This window comes from Euprymna scolopes, chromosome 45 (assembly GCF_053919585.1).
Source record: "Euprymna scolopes isolate OS-2025 chromosome 45, ASM5391958v1, whole genome shotgun sequence".
NCBI lineage: Eukaryota > Metazoa > Mollusca > Cephalopoda > Sepiida > Sepiolidae > Euprymna > Euprymna scolopes.
The window spans coordinates 55,381,231-55,402,288 of record NC_136526.1 but is presented as its reverse complement, the minus strand read 5'-3'; the positions used below and the strand labels follow the sequence as shown (position 1 = coordinate 55,402,288).

At 32.1% G+C, this 21,058-nt stretch overlaps 1 long non-coding RNA gene across 1 annotated transcript; it reads left to right on the top strand.

The window, feature by feature from the left end:
• Positions 1–1,296: 1,296 nt before the first annotated feature.
• LOC145269693 (uncharacterized) lies at positions 1,297–10,667 on the top strand. Its single transcript, XR_013865173.1, has 2 exons — positions 1,297–1,499; positions 4,882–10,667. It is a non-coding gene; the product is annotated as an uncharacterized LOC145269693 (long non-coding RNA).
• The last annotated feature ends 10,391 nt before the right edge of the window (positions 10,668–21,058 follow it).

Genomic DNA, 21,058 nt, shown 5'->3' with positions numbered 1-21,058 from the left:
TCATAAATTGGTTGACACGCAGATCTTTTTCTTTTTCTTTTTCTATATACTGTCAAATTCTTTCTTTCTCTCTTTCTCTATTTAACTAGATCTCATTATTCTTTCCTTTTCCTTCTAGTTCTTATTCTCTTTATTATAACTATTTATATCTTTTTTCTTTTCTTCTCCATATATATATATATATATATATATATATATATATATTCTCTCTTCTTTTTCTCTCTATTTTGTTTTCTCTCTATTTTCTTTCTCTATTTCTGTCTCTATTCCTTTTTCTCTTCTCAATCACTCTCTCCCCATTGTAATCTTTTAACTTTATTTAAATTGCCTCTCCCTTTTTACTTTTTTTATTTAATTAAAGTCCTGTGTTTTAAGTTTTTTAACTCCAACTTCTAAAGAGTTCCTACCTAAAATAAAAATCCATTATTCATTGAACTTTTGAATAGTCAAGTCGCTGCCTGATGATATCTGTTGTTTGATTGAAACAAGTGGCTATTTGTAGCAGCGGGATGTGAGCATGTTTATATAACAATAAACAAGTATTATCAGCTCTTTTTATTGAGCACTATCTAACAACCTCGTTGAATTCATTAGTCCATTACTTTTGAATATAAAAAAACCCGAGTATATATATATATATATATATATATATATATATATATATATATATATATATATATATATATATATATATATATAAATACTCGCGGAAAAGGTAAAATAAGTGCAGAAAAATTAAGAAAAAAGGGGGGGGGTCTATAAAAAGATTTTTAAAAAAAACCTTGATTTTTTTTTTATTATAAGAGCGGAAAAACGGCTGTACCCATAAATATGTTTAAAAGAAAAATATATCAAAAACATTTAATTTATGCTTGCAAAAAAAACAAAAAAAAAACAAAAAAAAAACGTAAGAACAAAAACAAAACGTAAATGTTTGGAAAAATAAAACTTAAATATGTTTGCAAAAACAAAAAGAAACGTAAATATGTTTATAAAAAAAAATAAAACTTAAATGTTTGCAAAAAAAAAAAAATTTTTAAGATTAAAATATTTATTTTTATTTCAAGGGTGCCATTATATACATTTTGTGCTTCCGTAACTGCGTGGACAGTCACTACAGTAAACGCCACCTATAGTCAAACGGACGAAACAGGCTCCCTCTTTCTTCCAGATTTACCGCACATCCAATGTATTTCACTGTAACATTTATTTTTCGTTTTGTTGTGTGTACTGCAAAATGGTTATTAACTCTATGGAAATAATACGTATAAATTAGTTTCGTATTCCAAATATCACCCTCCCTCTATACATTTTTACGTAGCTTCTGTCTTTAGATTAAAACTGCTAGCTCTGCTTCATTGCGAAGCCGACGTATCCAACATGGCGGCCGGGTCCCAATAAAGATATCAAATTATTCCAGCCAAATAGAAGTTGCCAAAGAGTATTTTCTGTTTTAATTTCATATAACAATCCCTCGCTCCCCCTTTCCATTATAGCAAGTAAGACTTTCTCTTTTATCCCTCCCCCTCCCATATTACTTCTCGACACACATTTCTTAGTCTATTATTTCGCATATCGGTATTTGTTTACTTTAATCAAGGCATTAGAAAAATAAAAAATATTTTAAAAAATTATATTGTACGTATCCGTTATGGAATTAAGCTCTCATAATGAAAAAAAAAAAAAAAATCACTTAATTTGATCAATTATTTTTATTCATTTTTTTTTTTACAGAGATCGATCGTATCCCGGCCATCTTGCTTATTTCGCAGACGGGAAGGAGCGGCCTTTAAAGGAAAAGGGGATTAACAAAGGACAAAACGAAAAAGGGATGAAAAAAAAAAGGACAGAGAAACTCTGTAAAATAAGTTTTAAAAAAAAATTTAAATAAAAACTAAAATATTTATTTAGTTATTTTTTCTGCTCATGTTTTAAAATAATTTCATCAAACTTTGACAAACTTTAAGCGGTGATGGAGTTATCTCCTTTGGTTCCCCCTTCTCTTCGTCCGCGAAATAAGCAAGACGGCCGGGACACGATCGATCTCATTAAAATTTGATTTTTCTCTGTAAAAAAAAAAAAAAAAAAAAAAAAAAAAATACTTGATCAAATTAAGTGAAATTTTTTTTATGAAAACTTAATTCCATAACAATATTTATTTTGTTTTAATATTTGGTTATCTTTCAGATGCAAGGTTCATTGTTTACTTGCGGTTTTAACGACGTAAGATTCCGTTGTACGGAAGACCAAATCGGCCAAAATGTCTATGATGTTTTTATTGGCGCTTTTCTTCGTATTTTTAATAACATTTTTTTGCACCATTTACAAGTTCTTTTTACAAATAATTTTTTTAATACTGTAATAGTAAAATAAAGATACATTTATTAATTATACGGAAAAAGTATCTCGTAATGTTTTCACACGAGATTTTTTTCCTGTTGATTTCTCTTTTTTTTAATATTAAAATTGATTTAAAGTGATTTTCAAGCCTTTAACATGACGGAGTTTATAATGAAAACCAAATTACCGTTAAAATTAAAATAATCTTTATTAGAAATTTGTAACAAAATAACAAAATTATAAAAATATTAGATTAAAATAGAGAACTTTTAATTAAACAACGTGAAGATTTTATAATGAGTGTTTTCATTAAATGTATTTTTAATAATAAAAAAAGTGAACTTTTTTTACTTAAACTTCATAAAAAAAACGTATCCAATATAGAATTTTACTAAAATAATTTTACTATTACAGTATTAAAAAAAGTATTTGTAAAAAAAACTTGTAAATGGTGCAAAAAAATGTTATTAAAAAATACGAAGAAAAGCGCCAATAAAAACATCGTAGACGTATATTATCATTTAAACAGTATATCAATTTAAATATTTAAATTCAGTAAATAAATTTAAATATTTAAATTATGGCCGATTTGGTCTTCCGTACAACGGAATCTTACATCGTTACAATCGCAAGTAAACAAGGAACCTTGCATCTGAAAGATAACCTAATATTTTTATTTTTTATATGTTTTCATTAAACTGTACAAGTACCTCCATATCAAAACAGTTTTTTGTGTTTGTTTACATTAGTGATCTTTTAAACCAACTCATTTCAGGTGAAAACATTCTCACGTACTTACGTGTGATGGCGAAATTAGGGTTCTTCTTCATTACTGTATCGAAATTCGAAAAATGAAATATTCAATTTCAAGTGAAACCACTCTGCTTGATTGCCATGTCACAGTAATGAAAATATCCAAAAATTTTGAAAAACGATAAGGCAGAAAATTAATTATTTATGAAAATAGTTTTTGGAGACAATTAGTGAAAATAAAATTTTACTAAATTGGCCAAAGATTTTCAGTTTTCAGAAAATATTTGCCTCCTTTTTGAAGTAAGCCCAAAAATTCAGTACTCAAAGTTTAAACGCCAAAATTGGACTCGGTTTACCATAATATGGAACGGAAGTTACCGAACATGAAACGAAATACAAAACCATATAGAAATAATTCATTTCAAAAAGTAATTTTAGTTTTAACACTTCCTGTGTTATTATGAAACAATAAAAAAATATTTTTTTTTTACATTTCTATAAATATTTTTCTTGTGTTGTCATGGAAAAAAAAACTGAGAATTTTTGTTATTTACATTTCTATAAATGGTGTCTTTTTGAAATAATATATTTGTGTTTTTTCACAAGTTTTTGTCATAAATAATGTATGAAAGTTTTTTGGCGCTTCTACAGAATTGTGACGAGATTTTGTAGTTGATAAATGGAGTTTTCAGATAAAAGACAATGGTTTCAACTGATTTTTTTTAAATTTATTTTTTGTCAATTCTAATAAGTTACAATGGTAGCTTCCAAATTATGCAGTCGAAATTACAGGAATAATAATTAATTATTAAAAAAAAAATACTTTAATCGTTTTAGCAGTTGAAAAATTGCTACCATCTTATTTAAATCAAAACGGAAAGTTACTCCCCCCTTTTTAAAATCTCCTGTGTCTTACGATCGTTTTCATCAAATTCTATTTTTTATTTTCTTGAATAAATAATTTTCTAACTTATCGATTTTTGTAATTTTTGGATAAAATCATCTTAAAAATACGAGGAATACATAGATACCATTGTTTTCATGTGAAATTCAGTTTTACGATTTCCAAAAATATTGTTCTAATTCTGTAGAAGCGCCATATAACTTTGGTGGGGGCGAGATGGTTAGGTGACTGGCAATACAATAACAGTAATAATAATGGCAATAATAATAATAAATAAAATAATAATTATAATGATAAAATTAAAAATGATAATAATAATAATGACAATAATGATTATAAAAATAATAAATATAATAATAATAATAATTATACTAATGATAATTATAGCATTTTTGACAAGAAATGTTTTTTTAATAAACAATTGTAATATTTGTTTGATTTGTATTTTAATTAATTTGTTTTTTTTAATTAATTTGTTTTTAATTCATTTGTTTTTAATTAATTTGTATTTTAATTCATTTATTTTTAATTAATTTGTATTTAAATTCATTTGTTTTTAATTAATTTGTATTTTAATTCATTTGTTTTTAATTAATTTATTTTTTTAATTAATTTGTTTTTTTAATTAGTTTGTTTTTTAATTAATCTGTTTTTTTAATTAATTTTTTAAAATTAATTTGTATTTTAATTAATTTGTTTTTAATTAATTTGTTTTTAATTTGTATTTTAATTGATTTGTTTTTAATTAATTTGTTTTTAATTTGTATTTTAATTGATTTGTTTTTTAATTAATTGGTTTCTTAATTTGTTTTTTAATTATTTTTTTTAATTGATTTCTTTTTTAATTAATTTTTTTTTAAATTAAATCTCTTGTTTATTTATAGGGCAAAGAAATTAAAATGCAAAAATGGACAAGAAAGATTCATTTAAAATGTATCAACAAAAGATAATAATAATAGTAGCCGAGCAATATTAAAGCGAATGACATTCTTTTCAAACAATAATCTTATAATTCCTCTCAAAAGAGGAATCCAATTTAAATGTCCAGATCCATCTCAATGTGAAATTAATTTCCCTGAAATATATGACTACTCAATTTCAACAAAACTTTATCAAAGCACAGACGTGAAAGTATACATTTGGAAAAGAGAACTAAATACCGAGGTATGATGTATGGCATGAAAACCTTAAGGTTTCACTCACTCCTGTAATTCTACAAGTAACTGGGCCCACAGAAAAGAACTTAAAAAATCAAATGTGAATATACTCGGTGAACCAAGCACAAGAGAGATTTAAAAAATTATACTTAAAAAGATGGTTTCTTTTGGCTGGGTATTATGAAATCACAGGTGAATGTTTGGCATGCTGTAGGATGCTCCATCTTCAACAAAAACAAAAATAAAAAAAATGATAGCAGGTTAATGTTTGGCATGCTGAAAGGTATTGGCAGCAAAAACAAAAAAAACAATGTACCTTACTTTTATCAAGTGTGACGTTTGTCATTTGCATTTTACATGGTCATTTAAACTAAATATCTGAACACATTGAGCATATGTCTTAACTTTGTGAAAAGTTTGACTCATTATTTTAGAATATTTCATTTAAAGAAAAACATGCAAACCAATTGTGGAGAGAAAACTTGTAAGTTTTTTCTTTAAACTAACTGTGTGAACATATACACCTTATTCAAGGGTGGTTTTGTTTTAGTTGGGAGTTCTGAAATCACAGGTGGATGTTTGGCGTTCTTTAAGGTACCCATCCTCAGCAAAAAAAAAACAATTTAGAAAAACGCAATATACCTTATTTTTGTGGACTGTGTCACTCGTTATTTTCCAAGGTTATTAAAGTAAATATATAAATATTAAAGACAGTCCTTATTTTTGTGGAGAACTCCAATCTCTGGTCCCCCCTCGCTAATCTTTCACGAGAAACACCCGTCTAGCTGAATCCACTGTGAAAAATTTCCCCCACTCTATATCTGTGCCTAAATCAAAACGCGGATTCCATGAACAAAGCTTCTTTCTTAGAACTGCACGCCTGTGGAACTCTGTTCCGTATGCCTGCTTCCCTCAGGACTACAATTTGGATGTCTTCAAGTCCAATGTTAACAAATTCCTAATGAACCGCCCCCTTAAGTAAACACTTCAGCAAATCTCCTCACTAACTTTATGTACTTGCAATAACCCTTATCCCTGAGTGGCTTCCGGGCCTTGATAAGTGGTGATCACTGTGTAAAAAAAACCACCTGCAGACATTTTATTTAAAAGAAAAAACATAGTAACAAAATCTACAGAGAAACCTTCTCTCTGTATGGTTCTTCGATTACGAAAAGATCTAATTTAAATACACATATGAGTTAGAACAAGAAAAAAATGGCTCACATGAAACAGTCATCTCGGGAGTCTCAATAATCGCTCAAAAATTAAAAATAAAACAAAATATTGGTATAAACTCACCTTATAAATGTCACATGTGAATTGCGTCACTCGTCATTTACAAAGGTTATTTAAACTAAATATGTGGCCGCATACTGATGATATGGCTTATCCAATGATGGTTTCTTTTGGTTGGGAATTCAGATGATTATTTAGCATTCTGAAAGATGTTCCATTCCCAGCAAAAATAAAAACAAGATTTAGAAAAAAAAAAGCAATGTACCTTATTTTTGTGGTCTGTGTCACTTGTTATTTTCAACAGTTATTAAAGTCAATATGTGATCAAATACTGAAGATATGCTTCAGTTTGGGAGAGAGTGTAACTCATTATTTAAAAATATTTTATTTAAAAGAAAAAAAAAACATGGAAACCAATTAGAACAAGAAAAAATGGATCACATAGGATTATCTCGGTAGTCTCAATAATCGCTCAAAAATAAAAAAAAATACTGGTATATTTAAGAATCTTTTGTTTTAGTTAGGAATTCAGGTGGATATTTGGAATGCGCAAAGGTTTTACATGACTAGCAAAACAAAAGATTTAGAAATAAACACCAATACAATTTATTTTTGTGAACTGTGTCACTCATTATTTTCCAAGGTTAGTAAAGAAAAAATATGAATACTTACTGAAGATAAGCCTTATTTTTGTGGGGAGTGTAACTCATTACTTAAAGATATTTTATAAAAAAAGCAAAAAACATGGAAACCAATTCTAGAAAGAAACCTTATACTTGTGAAGTATGTAGCTCTTCGTTTACAGAAAAAATGTAATTTAGATACATACATAAGTCAGAACAAAAAAATGCTTCACGTGAGACGGTTATTATTTTGGGAAATAGAATAACTCATTATTTAAAGATATTTTATTTAAAAGAAAAAACATGGAACTCAAATGTAGAGAGAAACCTTATTCCTGCAAAGTATGTGACTCTTCATTTACAAAAAAATCTAATTTAAATACACACATGTGGACTCACACTACAGACAAACCCTATTCCTGTGAGGTGTGTGGCTCTTCATTCAGAGACAAGAATTATCTTGTTGTACACATGCGAACTCACACAGGCGAGAAACCTTTTTCTTGTGACATGTGCTCTTCATCGTTCACAAACAAACAAGGTTTAAAAAAACACACACAAGTTCACTCTGTAAAGAAACCTTATCCTTGTGAAGTATGTGGCTCTTCTTTTACAAGTAGAGATGCTTTAAAGAAGCACTCGGCAATCCACAGTGGAGAGAAACCTTACTCTTGTGGGATTTGTGAATCGGCATTTACAAGGAAATATGATTTTAAGCGACATATGTTAAAACACACGGGCGAGAAGAATTATTCCTGTGAAATATGTGGGTGCTGTTTTACAATAAAGTCTAATCTAAAGCGTCACCTTCAAACACATACAGGAGAGAAACCATATGTTTGTGAAGTGTGTGGTTCATCCTTTGGCGAGAAAAATCACTTAGTTATTCATATGCGTGTACACACTGGAGAGAAACCTTTTTGTTGTCAAGTGTGTGGTTGTTCATTCACAACTGAAACTGCGTTAAAGCGACACATTCTTATCCACACGGGAGAAACCCCTCATTCTTGTGATGTGTGTGATGCGTCATTCAAACATAAGTGTAATTTAAAGACACATATGCATACACACACACAAGAATGGTTTAAATCATCGCAACAAATAAATCCATGAGAGAAAGCAGTAAGTACTGCCACTGGATCATTTGTAACAAGTTAAACATCCAATGTAGCAGCAGGTCCTGGGAGCATCAACCTGAAAAAACTGTTGGAAATGAGTCAGATACCATATATTCGACCATGTGATCCCTACAGCTACCTATCTTTAAACGCTACTACAAAACCTAACGAAATATAATGAAATACTTAGGCCTTATGTACGATATGAAAAAAAGTCATTCAAACATAAGTGTGATTTAAAAACATGTGCATACATATCATCTCTAGAATAAATTCATAAGAGAAAGCAAGAAGTCCTGAATCAACAAAACACGGTAGAACACATGTGCCTGCAAGAAAAAGTGTAAACCACCTGGTATTAAGTTGCAAGTTTCTATTGGTAGACAGCGAGACATGGTGGTATGTGTAAGTACGTCAACTGGATTATCTGTAAAAAAACTAAACATCCAATGCAGCAGCAGGTGTTCCAGGGAACATCAACTGGAAAGAAGTGTTGGAAATGGGGCATACGCCATACATTACGATCATGTAATCCCTACAGTGACTGACCTTGAAAATGCTGCTATCAAATCTGACATAGTAATATGGAAAAAGAGAGAGTTGCAACCTTGGTTGAAGTGAGTGTCCCTAATGATGGAGGTCTGAACAGAGCTGAAACAGACCAAATATCAAGGTTACATGTATGATATGGAAAGAAACTGGAATCTTAGGAATATGTCAATGATACCAGTTATTATAGGTACTACATGGCTTATGAAGAAGAACTTTAAAGCTTATTTAACAAGTATTCGTGCTTCATTTGTCAAGAAAGAAAAGGATGGTAGACATTTACGCAGCACCAAATTCACCTTGAATTGCTGCATTGTTATTGCATTTATTACCTTGCTTGAAAGTCTTTTTCAAGGTCCAGAGAAATCCAGAAAATTGCATTTAAAGGGACAATGAGGATCCTGAAAAGAACTCTCGGCTGGAGTCAATAGTGGGTGAATGTTGGCAGCTTATTTAGCTATCAACATTCACCCAATTATAACCCAAAAGAAGATAATAAAAAAGGGAAAACCCATATTCTTGTGAAATTTGTCAAAAGACATTTTTAACTAATTCTGAATCAACAAAACACAGTGGAACACATTGTGTGCCTGCAAGAAAAATGTAAGCCACCTGGTATTGAGTTGCAAGTTTCTTTTGGTGGATGCCTACTACACAGCAAGACATAATGGTATGTGTAAGTACGTCCACTAGATTATCTGTAAAAAAACTAAACATCCAATGTAGCAGCAAGTGTTCCTGGGAACATCAACCTGAAAGAACTGTTGGAAATCATACATCATACATTACGACCGTGTAATCCCTGAAGGTTGAAGTAAATGTCCCGAACGATACGGGTTTTAACAGAGGGAGAAGATAACGAAATACCATAGTCTTATGTACAGTATGAAAGGAAGTTGTTCAAAAGTTGTGTAATTTAAAGACAAATAAGCATACACACAAAAACTTTACATATAGCAAAAATCATCGCTGTCACAGTTCCTAATGACTATGGATTGAATAGGGCCGAGAGAGAAAAATAAAATATGACGCCTTCAAAAATGACCTCATAGCAACATGGAGGCTAAAACAAATGAGCATAATACCAATAGTGGTCAGTGCAACAGGTTTGATGAAGAAAAACTTTTCAACCTACCTGAATCCATCCTAGGCTGTCCAAGAGTCCATGAAGTACAACTTGGGGGCAATAAAAAAAACTATAAAAATCCTAAAAAGGGCCGTTGAATACTCTGCAAACGTAGGTTAGGCGTCAGCTTTGACTCTGGGCCCGGGTCTGTTCCACCATACAACCCTGGAAACAAGAATAATGATAAAAAAAGAATGGTTTAAAACATTGCAACAAATAAATCCATAAGAGAAAGAAGTTCAGATAAAAGGAGAATTCCAAATAGCAGCTCCCTACGTTTACAATGGCCAGATGCACAGAAAGAAAAAAGAAAGAAGCTCAGATAAAAAAACAGAAGGACAGAAGCTGAATTATTACATAAAATTACACAGAATCAAACGATCATTCCTTTTAATAATATAGAATGCATCACATTTAAAAATACATGTATGCATACATAGTGATAGAGAACTTGAATGCCTACTAGACACTGTCCTCGAGTGTCTAAAGTCTCCCTGTTCAGGAGTTGGATAATTCAGATCCCAGGGAGTGACGTCAAACAAAAGTCAGTCACAAGCCTGGATGCAAGGTTTGGGAGATGATGTCGAAGGAGATCAAATTCTAGGACATAAAATCTCTGCTCAGCAAGTTTGACCCACATTTTTTAAACAATACAGGTTTAAATGTTGGCATCATCTGGGTCAATAAAAAGAGAAAGACAGAGTTTGGAGTCAGGAGAGAGACATGAGAGGTTATTAGCAACACATTTCTCTCCAATAACACCACCACCACCTCCGTTATCCATGTCATTAGACTTGTCAAACTGTCATTCGAAAACAGAAAGGTTATATTTTGAAATAAATAAAATATTTTTATAACGTGTGCTTTTTTTTATCGCCAATGAATGTATGAATCAAGAAATGAAAAAGGTTGATTTTTAGAAATTAAAATAGATTTAAAACACATTTGACGATTCGGTCATCATCCAAATATAACACACCAGTTTATCAGGACAACCTAGCATAAGAATACTTCAGCTACAATTAAACATTAAATATTTAAATAACATGAAGTATTTTCAGCCCCAATACAAATCACTTGGTATGGTTACCCGAAAATGGCTTATACGAATATTGTTGCCCTTTTTTTAACCAATGTTACCGGTAGTAAAAACACTAACCTGGATACTCCACCAGACCAGATCAATTCCTGTCACGGAATTCAGTAATACCAAGAGATCAAAAGAAAAATATATTATAACTAGTGATCAAACGATTCTGATAAATTACTGATTCTTTTCTAAATATCTGATTCCGATACAATTACTGACACTTTTCTAAATATCCGATTCCGATACAATTACCGATTCTGTTCTGAATATCCGATTCCGATACAATTACCGATTCTGTTCTAAATATCCGATTCCGATACAATTACTGATTCTGTTCTAAATATCCGATTCCGATACAATTACCGATTCTGTTCTAAATATCCGATTCCGATACAATTAATGATTCTTTTCTAAATATCTGATTCCGATACTATTACTGATTCTGTTCTAAATATCCGATTCCGATACAATTAATGATTCTGTTCTAAATATCCGATTCCAATACAATTAATGATTCTGTTCTAAATATCCGATTCCGATCCAATTACCGATTCTGTTCTAAATTTCTGATTCCGATACAATTACCGATTCTGTTCTAAATATCCAATTCCGATACAATTACTGATTCTCTTCTAAATTTCCAATTCCGATACAATTACAGATTCTGTTCTAAATATCCAATTCCGACACAATTGCTGATTCTGTTCTAAATTTCCAATTCCAATACAATTACAGATTCTGGTCTAAATATCCAATTCCGATAAAATTACAGATTCTGTTCTAATTTTCTGATTCCGATAAAATTACTGATTCTGTTCTAAATATCCGAATTCGATACAATTACTGATTCTGTTCTAAATTTCTAATTCCGATACAATTACTGATTCTTTTCTAAATATCTGATTTCGATACAATTACTGATTCTGTTTTAAATATCTGATTCCGATACAATTACTGATTCTGTTTTAAATATCCGATTCCAATACAATTACAGATTCTGTTCTAAATTTCTGATTCAGATAAAATTACAGATTCGATTTTAAATTTCTGATTCCAATACAATTATCGATTCTGTTCTAAATATCCGATTCCAATACAATTACTGATTCTGTTCTAAATATCTGATTCCGATACAATTACCGTGTAGGGGGCTAAAAAGTTAGAGGACACTGGGGAGCAGTAAACTGCCCCTGCTCTAAGGCTGGTTGTTTTTTTCCCTTTGGTCACAGGCAGACGTTTTGCGTTTTCCCTCTCAAGAAGAGGGGAACCTTCGTTCCACCACTAGGTGAGCTCTGAGAACTTTTTCCACCACGAGGTGAGTCTTATCGAACTGTCGCTATTGTATTGTGTTTTATTGTTGTTTAAATGTTTGTCAGTGTATAATAAATGTGTAAACGTAATTGGGCAATTGTGTTTATTCATATATTTTTTGTTTAGATAAAACTAACAACCGATTCTGTTTGAAATATCCGATTCCAATACAATTACTGATTCTGTTCTAAATATCCGATTCCAATACAATTACTGATTCTGTTTTAAATATCCGATTCCGATACAATTATTGTTTCTGTTCTAAATATCTGATTCCAACACAATTACTGATTCTGTTCTAAATATCTGATTCTGATACAATTACTGATTCTGTTTGAAATATCCGATTCCGATACAATTACCGATTCTGTTCTCAATATCCGATTCCGATACAATTACCGATTCTGTTCTAAATATCCGATTCCGATACAATTACTGATTCTGGTCTAAATTTACGCTTCCAATTCCAATTCGTTTAAAGTTTTAAATATAGAGTTGCTTTTTGGAGAAGAGTTACTGCAAAAAACCTGAAATCTGGTTACATATAATCTCCTAAATATAAATATACACTTGTGATGGATAATCTAAACATTTTAGTTTTGCTGGAAGTTTAAAATCAATAAATATCGTTTCTTCATTAATACAAGTCATGTAAAATTAAGTTTTAACCAAAAATAAACGAATAAAAGCAACGAAAAGAATTGTTTTTAGCATCGGAAAATATACACAAAAAAATTATTCCGATTTCCTCAAAAGTTCCGATTTTTTCCAATTCCGATTAATCGTCCCAACACTAATTATAATGTAATTATGTGGTAAGTAAGTGAGAAGAAAAATAATATTACTAACGTCTTTAGTTTCTCATAGTTTTAAATATAAAAGCTATAATGGAATATTCGAATATCTATGCATATATAGAGATGAAGTGTTAGCCTCGGGAAGGATCCCCCATGACTATTGAGAATTTTGACAGATAAAATGAAAGAAAAAGATAGTGTCTGTTTTGGCTGTATCTCCCACTGGAGAATGGTATGAGTCTTTCAAAAATTAGCCATGTGGAGAATGGTATGAGTCTTTCAAAAATTAGCCATGTGGAGAATGGTATGAGTCTTTCAAAAATTAGCCATGTGGAGAATGGTATGAGTCTTTCAAAAATTAGCCATGTGGAGAATGGTATGAGTCTTTCAAAAATTAGCCATGTGGAGAATGGTATGAGTCTTTCAAAAATTAGCCATGTGGAGAATGGTATGAGTCTTTCAAAAATTAGCCATCAACATCATGTCACTGTTATAAACACCAGGCAATATCTAATCTATATCTATAAAAGCCAAAAAATGTGTGTGTGTTTGTATGTCTTGCAAAAACTTCCAAACGACGCGTCAGAACGTGACAAAACTTGTATCGTTTTAAACCTTGATCTTTCGGACGACAAATATCAAAAAATTGTACAAAAACATTTATTTCTTCACCCTCAAATCGGTAGTTTTTACAAGGAGGGGTCAGTTTTTTTCATTGGCATTTTCGCAATTCATCGTGTCTCGATTGACTAACCCTAATTCCAATGTTGGTGACTTCCGGTTGCACCATGGAGGCATTGGCTAAGACATGTTTTTTCACTTTTTTGTCTTTCATGTTACGGGTTCGAGCCTACCTGCCTACTACCACATTTTTTTTTCACCTCTCTTCACCCAAACTGCCTACTATTGTTTTTATCCCACCCCCACCATTCCCCCCCCCTTTTTTTTTTAGTTCCTTATTACACAACCTCGACACGACCGGGTAACGCTGGTTACCCCCACTAGTTAGTCCCAAAAATCCAAATCTTTGAATTCTATTCAACATCACGAAATAGGAGCCAGCAGAACAACCTCTGCCACAAAACTGACCAAAGATTTTAGTTAAGACTTTCTTACAAATAAGACAGAATCAGAAAACAAGTTTGCTATGGAAATAGCCATAAAGAGTCAACAAAACTGCACCAAGAACTTCCATTGCAAACATTGACTGACTGGGCCAACCAACAAGATGCCATGTATTTTCTAGATTAACTTATCCAGGACTATATTGATAAGGAAGGTTCTCTAAAATGGCTAAAAACAGGATCTGTCCATTCATCAGAATATTATAATGGCTGCCTGAGATAAATACTTGATGGTCATCCCAGTAATTATAGGAGCAAATGTATTCATGAAAAAGAATTTCTAAAACTATCTGGCAAATATACACAGTGCCACGTATCCTTGAAAAATTCCCAAGTTCGACAAAACTTTACATATTTAAAGAGATGAAAGAGAGCAAAACGATACATGTTTAAAGAGAGCAAAACTGTGTAAGAAACTTTGTGTAAAAAATATTGAATAATTCGACCCCTCCGTGTTTCCAAGCTTATAACTACTCGAAAAATGTAATTCAACCCCTAATTTTGTTTTCAATTCATTTTAATAAACAAAATAAAAAAAAACAACGTGATTTAAAAAAACAAGGGTTTTAAACTTCGAACTTTACAGGTAAATTTCTAAAAAACACTACTTTTTTTTGTTTTAAATTTGAATATATTATTTATTGATCTTTTATTATTTATTGACCTTTTATTATTTATTGACCTTTTATCTTCAATTTGTGATGTATAAAACTTTGGTGAGTAAATTAATTATTTACTTTCTAATAGACATTTCAAACCTGACCTGAGAGCAATGGCAGTTAAAGGGTGGCTCCACACTCCCCAAAGCCCGCAAGCTGGGGCCTCACAATCGAATATAGTTTAAGGTCATATCTAGAATCAGCTATTATACAAACCCTTACTATTTTATAACCTTGCTATAGAAAATCTGTTGTGAAGTGAAGGATTCGCACTGATTAATGACTACTCCAGCGTCGATCTCCTTAACGACATACTTATATAGGCTGTTTTTCTTCAATCAATGCGTCTGTTTAGTCTCAAAAGACAAAGGATACCCCCTGTAGGGGCAGCTGCACATAGAATTGTGAGGCAGAGGTTGCGCAATCCACTACCACACCTTTCCTGAATCTGCACTGTTTGAATCCAGTGGCAAAGAGAAATCCAGGATGACTGGAAATAATGTCGAGATAAGCGGAGAGCACATAAAGTCACCCATTTAGTACTGACCAGGTTCAACAATGCTTAACTTTGATGATCCAGCGGGAACCAGTGTGTTGGTGTGATTATGCCGTATTTTTCTTCCACCTTTGCTAATTAGATAAATTATCAATTATTAGATGAAGTATCAATTTATCAATATATCAATCTATCAATATATCAATATATCAATCTATCAATATATCAATCTATCAATATAACAATAAATCAATATATCAATAAATCAATATATCAATCTATCAATATAACAATAAATCAATATATCAATAAATCAATATATCAATAAATAAATATAACAATATAACAATAAATCAATATATCAATAAATCAATATATCAATCTATCAATATAACAATAAATCAATATATCAATATATCAATAAATCAATATATCAATAAATCAATATATCAATATATCAATCTATCAATATAACAATAAATCAATATAACAATAAATCAATATATAAATAAATCAATATATCAATCTATCAATATATCAATCTATCAATATATAAATAAATCAATCTATCAATATATCAATATATCAATCTATCAATATAACAATAAATCAATATATAAATAAATCAATATATAAATAAATCAATATATAAATAAATCAATCTATCAATATATCAATCTATCAATATAACAATAAATCAATATATAAATAAATCAATATATAAATAAATCAATCTATCAATATATCAATCTATCAATATATCAATCTATCAATACTAGCTTTTACACTTCTTGAATTAAATTTAAAGAAAAAAAAAGATTTTCTCACCATTCTCTGTTGCGATTATAAGATCATTACAAACTCTGCGAAGTCGACTGATGTTTAATTTTTTTTTTTTTACTGCTTTTTCACTCCAAACAAGGCTTGTTGTCACTTTGATATAAGGGGCTACTATTTGCGACCAAATATTCAAGAACACTATGTAAGGAGTTGAGCAACTAGATATTTGTTCACATTACACTTAAACTGCATGTCAGTAGAGCCAGGGAAATAATTTAGAACAGAATCGGTAATGGTAGTGGAACCATGAAAAATTTTTGAATTGTCTCAACATTAATAAGATGCTGTATTTATTTTTTTGTGGTCACAATGTGATTCAGACATGGAGAGAACTTGAATGCCTATTAGACATGATCCTCGAGTGTCTAAAATTTTTCTGTATAGGGGTTTTGTCAAGACGACTGGGTATAAGGATACTTCCCTTATAAGAAACCCCTGACTAAATATTCAAAATAGAATATTCTTAGTCTTCTCCAAGTGATGTTGCCTATAGTAACAGCACTAAGCTGGATACTCCACCAGACTAGATTAATTCTTGTCCTGCAAAACAAAGTGATGACAAGAAAGATATAGTGTAACATTTAAATGGTTAATAGTGGAAAGGAAAATTATGTTTTTCTTTTTGTTGTTTTTTTTTACATGGTGGTCACCACTTATCAAGGCCCGAAGACACTCAGGGATAAGGATTATTGTAAGCAAAGTACGTTAGTGTGGAGATTTAATGAAGTGTTTACTTAAGAGGGCGATTCATTAGGAATTTGTTAACGTTGGACTTGAAGACATCCAAGTTGTAGTCAGGTGGGAAGCAGGGAGACAGAACAGAGTTCCACAGGCATGCAGTTCTAAGAAAAAAGCTTTGTTCATGGAATCCACGTTTTGATTTAGGCACAGATATAAAGTGGGGGAAATTTTTCACAGTGGATTCAGCTAGAGGGGTGTTTTTCATGAAAGATTGGCAAGGGGGGACCAGAGATTGGAATTCAGACGAGCACCTGCCATGGAAATAATGATAAAACAAGGATAGGCTCGCAACGTCTCTTCTGTGGGAGAGAGGTTGCAGGGTAGAGAAAAGGGCCTCCCCCACTAAGCCACGATGTCTATTTTGTACTCTGTCAAGGCAGGATAGGCTGTTTTTAGCAGCTCCTGCCCAGATATGGCAGCAGTATTCCATCCTTGGACGTACTTGGCTTTTATATAGATAGATAGAGAATTGCATCAGTAGTGAGATATCTTCTGGAGCGGTAGAAGGATCCCACCATCTTTCCAGCAACCTTGGCAACAGACTTGATGTACGTGTTCCATTTCAGACCAGGAGTAAAGGACAAACCCAGAAGCTTGTCAAAACATGGGGCTTCTCCTAGACTAGAGCCATCCATTTCAATTGATGCCAGATGGGGATCAGAGCATTGATGATGTAAAGAGGAGTTTGGTTTTAGATGCATTAAAGGTAACCAGTCGCGTCTTCCCCCACTGAACCACACACTCGAGATCAGAGGAGAGAGAATCAGAGAGAACTTTGTCATTTACAGCCTTTGATGTGTTGTTGTAGATGGTCGTGTCAGATGTCAACGAATGATGTTCTCACCTTCTTTACCAAATTAATGTTTGAAATGTAAAGGAGAATTTTAATGGAATATTACAATATCTACGAATCTCATATAGAGATCACGTGTTAGTCCCAAGCAGAAATGTTCTACTAGATTACACAGACATTCTAAAACAGTGGTAGTCACATTTTTAAGGAAACACACAATTAGTTTACATTGCCATATCTCAAATACCGTACACCTAAACACATAAATTACAGTTTCTAGCAGAATATTTCCAAATGTCAATAAGTTTTAATACAGAAATTCGTATGGTGCCAGAATTCATTTATATTAGTAAATGAGCTATATAATAAATGAATTTATGCTGGAAAAATGGTGGGATCCTTCTATCGATCCAGTAGATATCTCACTGCTGATGCAATTCTCTATCTATATAAGAGCCAGATACGTCCAAGGATGGAATACTGTTGCCACATATGGGCAGGAGCTGCTAGAAAAGACTTGTCCTGCCTTGATAGGGTTCAAAATAGACTTCGTGGCCTGGTGGGAGATGTCCTTTTCTCTTCGCTGCAACCTCTATCTCACAGAAGAGATGTTGCGAGTTTGTCTCTGCTTTATCGTTATTTTCATGGAAAGTGTTCAACTGAGCTTCAATCTATGGTCCCCCCTCGCTAAACTTTCACAAGAAACACTAGACTAGCTGAAAACATTATCAATAATTTTCCCCACTCTTTATCTGTACCTAAACCTAAACATAGATTCCATGATCAAAGCTTCTTTCTTAGAACTGCACGCCTGTGGAATTGTCTTCTGTTTTCCTACTTTCCAGCTGTCTATAATATGGTTGTCTTCAAGTCCAACGTGAACAAGTTTCTGATGAGCCGTTCCACTTAAGTTAACAAATTTACCGAACTTCCATTACTATCGATTACTATATTGTCCTTTTGACTATTCTACACTCTTTAACCCTTATCCTTGAGTGGCCTATCGGCCTTGATAAGTGGTGACGTCTATGTAAAAAAAAAAAATGCATGAAATAATGTTTACGCATAAGAGGTTTTCACACTATTACTTTCTTAGTATTTATTTATACTAATTAATTGATCTCATTTGGGTCCGTTCTATATTTAAAATATGATCATTGCTGTAATGATCAATGTGGGAACTGGTATATAAAAAAAGGAACTCATAGTAATTTCCATGTACAGTGGTTCTTCACAGAAGAAAGAGATCAACAAAATGTTACATAAAAAAGGGAACATTAAACAGAAACAGGGCAAAATAGAATATTGTCTGCTAAGTGAGGTTGGACTGAAAAAATAAATTAAAGATTGTCTCTTACAATGTGATTTTATTTATACTGAACTATGTAGCACAATATTACTTTCCGCATATTTATTTATGCACATTCAAAGTTGAACTTCCACATAATTTTTACAAAATTTTACGTGCATTGTGGTAATAAGATTCTGCTAAATGTTTAAGCGAGTTTGGTCTAATATTTGACGCTTTTTCAACATGAGAACAAAAATCGAAATTTTTCATTAAAAACCCCCAAAACTTAGTTTTTATATTAGTTTCAATTTCCATTTGTGGTTCTGTTTATGCCGTTTTAAATCAGATTGATTTACTTTAAATATATTTTGCTATGAATCATATTAAGAAGATCCAATGTGTTAGCTGTTGAAATAAAAAATTATGTGCATTCAAAGTTGAACTTCCATTACAATCCAATGTTATCTATTTCATTCTATATTAGTTTCAATTTCCGCCTGTGGTTCTGCTTATGCCGTTTTAAATCAGATTATATTACAAATGAGGAGTCACATATTTCACAAGAATGTGGTTTTTCTCTTTTTTTTTATTTTACTTTTGTTAGTTTGAAGAGATCAAGGGGCTCCTTCCTGGGGCTAACACTTGATTCTATTATAATTTAAATTTATATCCGAGAGCTCTTTTAAGAATAGACACTGTTCCCTTTATGGCTGCTATCTGTATTTCCTTATAGCTTGGTTTTCCAGGGATTGCTTCTAAGTACTTTTGGAGGTTCTTTTTTATTAGGCCAGTTGCTCCTGTCACAACTGGTATAATGTTTATTTCTTTCAGAGACCATGTTTTTAGATCATTTTTTAGATCCTGATATTTTGTTATCTTTTTCTCTATTAAGGTCAAAGCTGTTTAGAACTGTGATGTCGATTATGAGTGCAGTCCTTTCGGGCTTGTTCCATATTACTATATCTGGCTTGATGGCCTTGTCTTTTATGTATCTGCCTGCCTGTATGTCTTTGTCGTAGAACACTGTCACTTTTCCATTTGATGTTATCGGTGATGGTTCATATTCCCAGATGTTCGACGACCTATCTAGTTGCATCTCTCCACAGATCTTCCAATGTAAGTATCTACATACTTTGTTGTGGCGGGCAGTGTAATGACCATCGGCTAGAAGGATCTTGCATCCAGACATTAGGTGGCTTGGGCTTTCAACAGCTGAGTGACAGAATCTGCATTAGTTGGTTTTTTGCAGACCAGCCATTTTATTAAATCCATTTGTGAGTAAGCCTTGGTTTTGTGCAGCTATAATTAATCGTTCTTCATCAAATGGAAATTTGTCACTTTTAAGTCAATGAAGCCTCCTTGTCAATGTAGTTTTGGTTCAGTTCTTCCATGAACCTGCCTGCTCTCTTATGTTGTTGCCATCCTTCTAGTCTTGTCTTCAGTTCCCTTTTTGTATACTCCTTTCTCTTCTTTTGGGCGATTAGGGTTGCTGGGTTGTCGTATTCTTCTATTGTGTTGTCCAGTGTGTTACCACTGAAATTTTCACCGAGCTTTGTAGTTGAAGTCTGCTGGGGCAAACATTTGGTGTGATGTTCATTAACCAGTTTTATTTTTGGGTCAGAAGAACATTTGATATATTGGCCTATGCTTACCATTGAAGCTTGGTATGCGTGGTTAATTTCAGTGAGGCCTAAACCACGATTTTACGATCAGAATTTAGATTACAATTAGTTCTTCAAATCAAATCTGTTGCCAAGGCAGGATCATTCTACAGTTCTAGTAGATAGCTCACTGCTGATACAATTCTCTACCCCCCCTTTCTTTTTAAGTTGGCCTTGTGCCTAAGCTTTTTGTTCATTTTCCCAATTCTATTTTTTTCCTGTGGATAAAAAATTTAATATCTCAAAGTGTAGTATCTGTTCCGACAGCAAAGACCATATGTGGGGGTAACCCCACATATCAGACCTTGGTCAATGTAGGGGCGACCCTTCATACCAATTGTCACTATCCAGCTCCAATTTCCCACCCATCGGGAGCTGGTCCCCTTCCCCCTCCCTCCCTCTCCACATTAAAAAATGGCCTTGCGCCTAATTTGCTCAGTGGGGAAGCA